This window comes from Panthera uncia, assembly GCF_023721935.1.
Source record: "Panthera uncia isolate 11264 chromosome A1 unlocalized genomic scaffold, Puncia_PCG_1.0 HiC_scaffold_17, whole genome shotgun sequence".
NCBI classification, from domain to species: domain Eukaryota; kingdom Metazoa; phylum Chordata; class Mammalia; order Carnivora; family Felidae; genus Panthera; species Panthera uncia.
The window spans coordinates 61,465,448-61,472,762 of NW_026057577.1; the positions used below are offsets into that span (position 1 = coordinate 61,465,448).

The 7,315-nt window shown below is 36.3% G+C and overlaps 1 protein-coding gene across 7 annotated transcripts in view; it reads left to right on the top strand.

Moving 5' to 3' along the window:
* Positions 1 to 23: 23 nt before the first annotated feature.
* XRCC4 (X-ray repair cross complementing 4) overlaps positions 24 to 7,315 on the top strand; it is a 318,042-nt gene continuing 310,750 nt past the window's right edge. For 5 of the 7 annotated variants that reach the window (XR_007461795.1, XR_007461796.1, XM_049649767.1 and 2 more), the window contains exon 1: positions 27 to 108. The gene's annotated coding sequence lies outside the window, so the exon portion shown is untranslated. Of the gene's footprint in view, positions 109 to 7,315 lie in introns of all 7 variants that reach the window. The other 2 variants (XM_049649769.1, XM_049649768.1) reach the window with 2 other exon arrangements.

Here is a 7,315-nt window from a genome sequence, read left to right on the forward strand (position 1 = left end):
GAGACGTCATGCGCTTCTGCGGAAGTGGACGACACTCTCATTGGCTGCGGGTCGTCAGTCTGTAGGGGCGGGCCTTTTGGAGGAGACCGGAAGTGGAGCGAATGAGAGGTAGTGTCCGGAAGTGGGGGCTGCGTATTTTAGTAATAGTAATCTGTAGTCCTGTCCTTTTTTTGTTTCGCTTTCTTTTTTATTTTTAGTTGTCTTTTATTTCCCTGTAGAACTCGGTGTTTGGATTTTTCCCAGCTCGAATCCCTCTCACTGTATGCTCCTGAGACTTCGGTTTACGGACTCTTGGGGGACGCCTGGGTTCCCTAAACTTGGGCACAGGGCGTGCATCTGCCACGCCCTCTTTTCAGTTTCTTCCTTTGCACCTCAGGGATTTAGAATTAAGAGCGCCTTGGAAAAGCCTTGTATTGGTTGTGGGATTAGGAAAACACTTGAATCTGTAGTATTGTGTTAAGTAGGCTGTTGGACGCTTTTCTAACGCTGGCAGCGTCTCTCTCTCTCTCTCTTTCTCTCTCTCTCTCCCTCTCCCAATTCCCAGCTCTTTGTAAACTGTCCATGGGTTTCATCTGGGACTGAAGTGTACTAGTCCCTTTGGGTCAGGAAAGAAATTTCTGTAGTAACAAATGGAAAGGAACTGCCCTTTCCTGAGTTCAGTAGTTCTTTGGTACTCCCTTTTAATCAGTAGTATTATTTAGCTTCTTCAGTTTTTTTTTGTTTTTTTTTTTAATTTTTAATAATGTTTATTTTTTGAGAGAGAGAAAGCATGAGCAGGGGAGGGGCAGAGAGAGAGAGGGAGAGAATCCTAAACTGGCTCCAGGCTCTGAGCTGCCAGCACAGAGCCTGAAGCGGGGCTCAAACCCTTGAACCCAGAACCGAAATTGGACGCTTAACCCGCTGAGCCACTCAGGCGCCCCTAGCTTCTTCTAGTTTTGATAATCCCATTTGATGAGGCTTTATTATCCCTCCGTTTTTGTCTGCATAGTCTAGATAAAGAAACAGGTGTTTTGAAGTGTTCAGGTTGCATAGTTCTTGGAAACTCAATAAAGGTTTTTGAATTAAATTGGTACTGCTTTTTACCACTAGGCTGCCCCCCCCCAACTCCTTTTTATTTTGTATCTAGTATTGATGTTAATGATTTCCTTTTAAAATACACTGGTAGTTGCGTATGTTAAAAGACCGTGGTTTTACTTAACTGCTTGTTTTCTCTAACCCTCAATAGCCTCCCTAATTTAAGATTAAGGTTCTTTGTGTTCTGTTTATTTTTGTCCTTCCCTCCCCCCACCCCCGTCTTTTTTATATTCTTTCCCCATGGCCCTTAGTTTAAGACCCATGTTTGACTTGCATGTTATTTCTTTTACTTTACTTTAAGAAATGTTTCTCTTAACCTTTCTCCACTTCTAACCCTATTTATTTCTCTTCTGAACAAAAATCCTCCAAAGACTTCTTTATGTTCTAAATCCGAAGTCCTCTTTTTAAAAGTGTAGCTTTTACTCCCATTCTTCCCCCAAATGCTTTTGTTATTGTCACCAGTGATCTCCAGGTGTTGATCATTCCCAGTCTTTATTGTATTAGGCCTATCAGCCTCCTTTAACACAATTAATCACTTCCTTCTCCATGATACATATTTTTTTTCACTTGATTTCCAGGACATCCCACTCTTTTGGTTTTCTTTCTTAAGGTTTTCTACCTTAAGGTTTTCTTTCTAAGGTCTTCTACCTTATTGGTTGTTCTTTCTGTCTTCCTTCTACTCTGCCTGATCTCATATTGTTGAAGTGTTCTAAGGCTCAGTCTTTGGTTCTGTTCTTTTCCTCTTCCTACATTTTTTTTTTTTTTTTGATATCATCAAGTCTTAATGACTTCAAATACCATCTGTATACTGAAGACTCCCAAATTCATATTCCTAGTCCCCCCCTCTTTCTGAACTCCATACTCAAGTATCCTGTTGTCTATAACAGGATTCTTTAAAGGTATTGCAAACTTACATGTTACAAACTGAACTCCTTTTCCTCCAAAACCTGTTCCAATCTTTGTCACCTCAGTTGATGGCAACTCTGTTCAGCCAGTTGCTCAAAGTTAAGTATTTGGAGTCGTTCTTGACCCTGCTTTGTCTTCTAGTCCATCAAATCCATCAGTGAGTCTTTTGTTGACTCTCTCCATAAAATATATCTAGAATTTAACCATTTCCTACTATTTCTGCTGTTAGCACATTGATCATCTCTTCCTTGGATGTCTGTTATTAGTCATTATGATTTGTTGCTTGGATTAACAGTAATAGTTCTAGCTGGTCTCTCTGGTTTCTTCATTCCTTGCTTCTTTGCAATCTATTCACACGCAATAGCCAGATTGATACTTTTAAAATATAGGTGAGAAATTGTATTAAAATGTAAGATTCTAAATGCAATGTGTTATCTTAGATTGGATCCTGGAACAGGTAAAAGATATTAGAGGAAAAAATGGTAAAATCCAAATAGTCTAGAGTTCAGTTAGTAGTGATGCACCAATGTTGGTTTCTTTGTTTTAATGAATGCACCATGGTAATATAAGATGTTACTATTAGAGGAAACTGGGGCAGGTATATATGGGTACTCTGTGTTATTTTGCAACTTTTCTGTAAATTCAGTATTACTCCAAAATAGAAAGTTTATTAGAAGGAATGTGAAATTACTTCTTTGCTTGAAAACGTTTTATGACTTCTCATTTGATTCACAGTAAAAGCTAACATCCTGACATTGGCCTACAAAACTCTACATGATCTGGTTTCCCATTACCCTTGGTATTCTCTCCTCGCCTCACTCTGTCTCAGCCATATTGGCTGTCTTGTTTCTTCAGTATACCAAGCCCACGGCTACCTTAGGGCCTTTCCACCAACTGCTTCATCTGCTTGGAATGCTTTTTCCCAAACATCCAAACAACTAAATCTTTCATCTCCTTTATGTATGTGCTCAAATATCACCCTTTCAAGAAAGCCTACCTCAACTTCCTTTAAAAAATTACAACTTTGCCTCTTTAAAATTAAAAAAAAAAAAGAAAGAAAAAATTAAAAAAAAAGCGGGGGCTCCTGGGTGGCTCATTTGGTTGAACATCTTACTCTTGATTTCGGATCAGGTCATAATCCCAGGTCTTGGGGTTGAGCTCCATGTTGGGCTCTGTGCTGAGCGTGTAGTCAGTTTAGGATTCTCTTTCTCTCCTTCTGCTCCTGTACCCCTCTCTCCTGCTTATGCTCGCATTCTCTCTCTCAAATTAAAAAAAAAATAATAATGAAAATAAAACCTTTAAAATTGAGGCTTTGTAACTATCCCCCTTTCCCCTACCGGCCTCTATACTCCCAGTTTTCTCTTGTTTTATCCTCTCCTTTTGCTATAGCTTATCACCATGCTATATATTTTACGTGTTTTTTATTGTTTTTAATCGTTTGTCTCCTATTAAACCGTAAGTTTTAAAAAGGCAAAAATTGTTATCTGTTTTGCTTCCTTATGCCAAATTCTAAAACACTGTCTGATGCATACAAATGTGCATGTTTTGGTTAAATGAATGGACTTGACTGGTTATTTGAATTTAGTCATCCTTGATTTGTAGTCATCATGAAACACTGAATTGTTGATCATTTTCATATATCATGTTGTTTCTTGTCTCCAAGCCTTTGCTCAAGCAAGTTCTTGTGCTTGGAATGCCTTTTCTTATCCTTTTTTCCTTTTTCAGTTTTTAAGATTCATATCAGGTGTAATTCAAGGAAGCCTTCCTTGAAATGTCAGGCTGGCTTACATGTACTCTTGAGAGGAGGTACCACCCTGTCTCTGCACTTTACAAACTTGTAAAATAATTCCTTTTGGGTTTTTTTATTTCACTAGAGAGTTGGGAATGTGTCTTACTCATGTTGGGAATATCTAAGCTTGGTACATAGGGAGCATTCAGTGAATGTTTTAATATAATAATGAAGTGACCAAAGTCACTGAGCTTTGGAGCAGTAGAATTGTGATTTCAATCCGAATCTTCTGAGCATAAAATTTAACTCTATTTGCTAACTGTGTTTTCTAGGAAAAGGTGGCTGTCCTTAAAATAATAGAAAAATAGTTCTTTTTATACAGGTGGGAGGTAGTTAATGCGTTTTATAGTCCTGGGCAATTTGCTTCTTGTCATTTGTGAAGCTGCCAGTGCTGATGAGAACATGAGTTGTGCTTTTTTTCTAAGACACTGGCTGAAATAGATGAACAGAGGGTTATTATAGTCAGCAATTTTTAATTTTGATGAAACTGGGCTCTTGTTGGGATAACACTGTTGAGATTTTTGTTGCCTCAAAGGGGAATGCTAGAATTCAAAACTGCTCATGAGGCATTCATGCTTTTGCTAGACGCCTGCACTGCCAATAGCTTTAAATTAAACTTTTGCTTGTGTGCCATTGGGAAATCCCAGGCTATTTTCAAGATATTGCAAAGATTTTCATCCACTGATATGGAAATTGCTGCTAAGATTGAGTTAAAAATGATTAGTTTGTTAACGTGATTTCTGATAGTTGGCCCCCATATTAGGTAAATTAATTTTGCATTTAAAATGCTGTATAATCTTAGATAATGAGCTAGACTTCCAACTACCTTTTATGGTAAGCATTGTGAATTTAAACTCTCCTCTGAATATTATTATCATTGTTGCAGTCTGTAAGCCAATCTTTTTGTAATGTTGCCTAGCCTTTAGTACTAACAGAAGAGGAGATAATTTAACTCTATAAATTCTGAAAAGGCTTCAGCAGCTTTCAGCCCCATTAATGGGGATGAAAATAATGATTAGGCTTGGGATTAAGTAATCAAAAACAAATATTCCTTGGAAGGCATTCCTGATTTTGTGCCTTCTTTGAACTTTACTAATGCTGTAAGTGTCCAAAATGTTGAAATCAGCAAGGAATTCAATCTGGTCTTTATGTTAGAGGATACTATTAGCTTACTTATAATTTTATCCAAATAGTTAGTGAGAATGATATTGAATAACGTAAGACCTTGCTCAATTGGAACAGAAGCAAGCTGCTGCTTAGAAATTAAGATGCTCCCATTGTTGAGGAGACTCGTCAGAGTCCTGACAGTATAAATATTGACATGCTGAGATATGTCAATATTTACCATAGAGTTTGGAAGTTGCCAAGTTCCTGTTTAAGAAATGTGACCCTAGCATTGAACACAGTATATCAATAAATAAGGGACATGTCCAATGAACAGCTGCTGAGAGAAAGTAGGATAACATCTGTGTAAACTTTGGGGCACTTAAAGTTAAATTTAAAAAAATATATTGACAATTCTTTGGTAATTTGTAGGTAGATATAAAATAGTAGATATATAAATAGTAGGTATATAAAATAGTATACTGATATAATTTCATATTTGGGCTTAACTTATGTTTTTAAAAAATGACAGCATGGTTGCAATTTATAATTTTATAAATTAGTTGTGCAATGATACTCATCTATAAATTGAGTCAAAATTTCTTGCCTTAATACTGTGTTTGGGAACCAACCTCACATCTTGCACATTATTATAAAAATTGGCTCAAGTCAAGACTTAGCTATTACTTTTGGGAAGTTTATGCTCTGAGAATTTAGCAATAGAAAAAACATAAGTTTGTGAAGTTTAAATGTGATGAGAAAATTTGTTCTGTTATTATTTGACAACTATGTCTCAGAAGAAAAATGAGAATAAAGAGCAAGTAAAGTTGATATGTTTGGTTGAATGTCATAGTTCACTACTGTTCTCATATGAATATCACTGTAATAGAACATTTGATGCAAAGTAAAGAGACATTTGAAGCTTTCCAAGTCATTGGAACCATACAAACAATCTTCCATCTGTTTTGCAGACGTCTAGAAAAAGGTTAAACTGAGCATTCTTTGAATGATAGTCCTAAAACAGTCCTAGAAGAGCGTTAACTATGGGTATCAAGACTGACCCTCTTGTTGCTTTTCTTATAACAGAGATTGATGGCTTTTATATAGTAATTGAATCATTTAACCACATCACACTGTTATGTTTATATTGTGAAGAATGGATGCAAAGTATAATTGAGGTTATATATTCTGCCAGGAGTTACATTTATTTCTATAAAGATCTTATAAACATAAAAAAGCAAATTGTATTTAGAGGTCCATAAAAGGCTTTTAATCTATTCTTTTCAGTGTAGTAAAGATGGAAGAGAATAAATTTTAAAATTTAAATTGTTTTGATCCCTCTTGCCGAGATCATTTGTAGATACTTTGAGGTAAGCTGTTGAGTTTTAAGGAGAAAGCATTAGACTTATTAATTAGTGATTTTTAAAACTTGGAAAACGTATTTTTGCAGTGTCACCAAGACTTGAACCTTTGTTTTGAATATACCCCCCCCCCCAGAATCATTAGGATTATGACCATTATGCAAAGTTGGCTCCTTGACCAGTTGTCTTCTTGAACCATTTGTTACCGATTATTTATCATGTAGTGATAACAAAGTTGCCCAGTCTTTTCAAAATGTCATGTGTTTTAGATGTGATGAGAGTGTAAGCGTATTAAGCTGAAAGTGTAAAACTTGCTGTTTGATGTTGAATATTGTAAGTTTAATGTTTCCCAAAGTTTGGTACTCCTGTCACTGATGGAATACACAGTTTGCTGACTTACAGCTATTTTGCATGTATGAGATAATTGAGGTATGAGATAATTGAAGTTTAGAGAATTAAATGATTTGCTTAAGTCTACACAACCAAGGAATGACAGTGAGGATTCATACTGAAGTCTGACTGATTCCAAAGCCTAAAACAACGTTCTTGGCCTCATACCCGAACCATCTATAGTTAGACCTAGATTTTGGTACCCCTGGAATCAGATCTGAGCTGCTCCCCACACCTCAGTTTCACTTTCTGTTCTGTTGGTTTTGTTGTCAGCGGCTTCAAGCTTGCAGTGTTAGAACATCAAGTCCAGTAGAGAAGAATGTATATCCAAAGTCCTGGAATTGAGCTTCACTGGTCTTTGTGGTCCTGACTTGAATCATGTGCTCATCTCTAAGTTAGTCATTGGTGCATGACATACCAGTATTTCTGGTGTAATGCTTATCACATAAAGACTGTTACTAAAGAGTCAACACTGAGTTCACTGCTTCTTAAATAGGGTCCTAAGTTTTGAAGTGTTAAATTACATATTTAAGTTGTATATTTAAGAATATCTTTCTAATAGATGATGTTTTCTCTTTTTACAAAAGTACTCTTTCACAACATAATCAACGTGATGGTCAAATAATACTTACTGAACCGTCTTCTTTTTACTGTGAAAAAATTTAAAAATTTTGAGAGAATAATTTTGAGA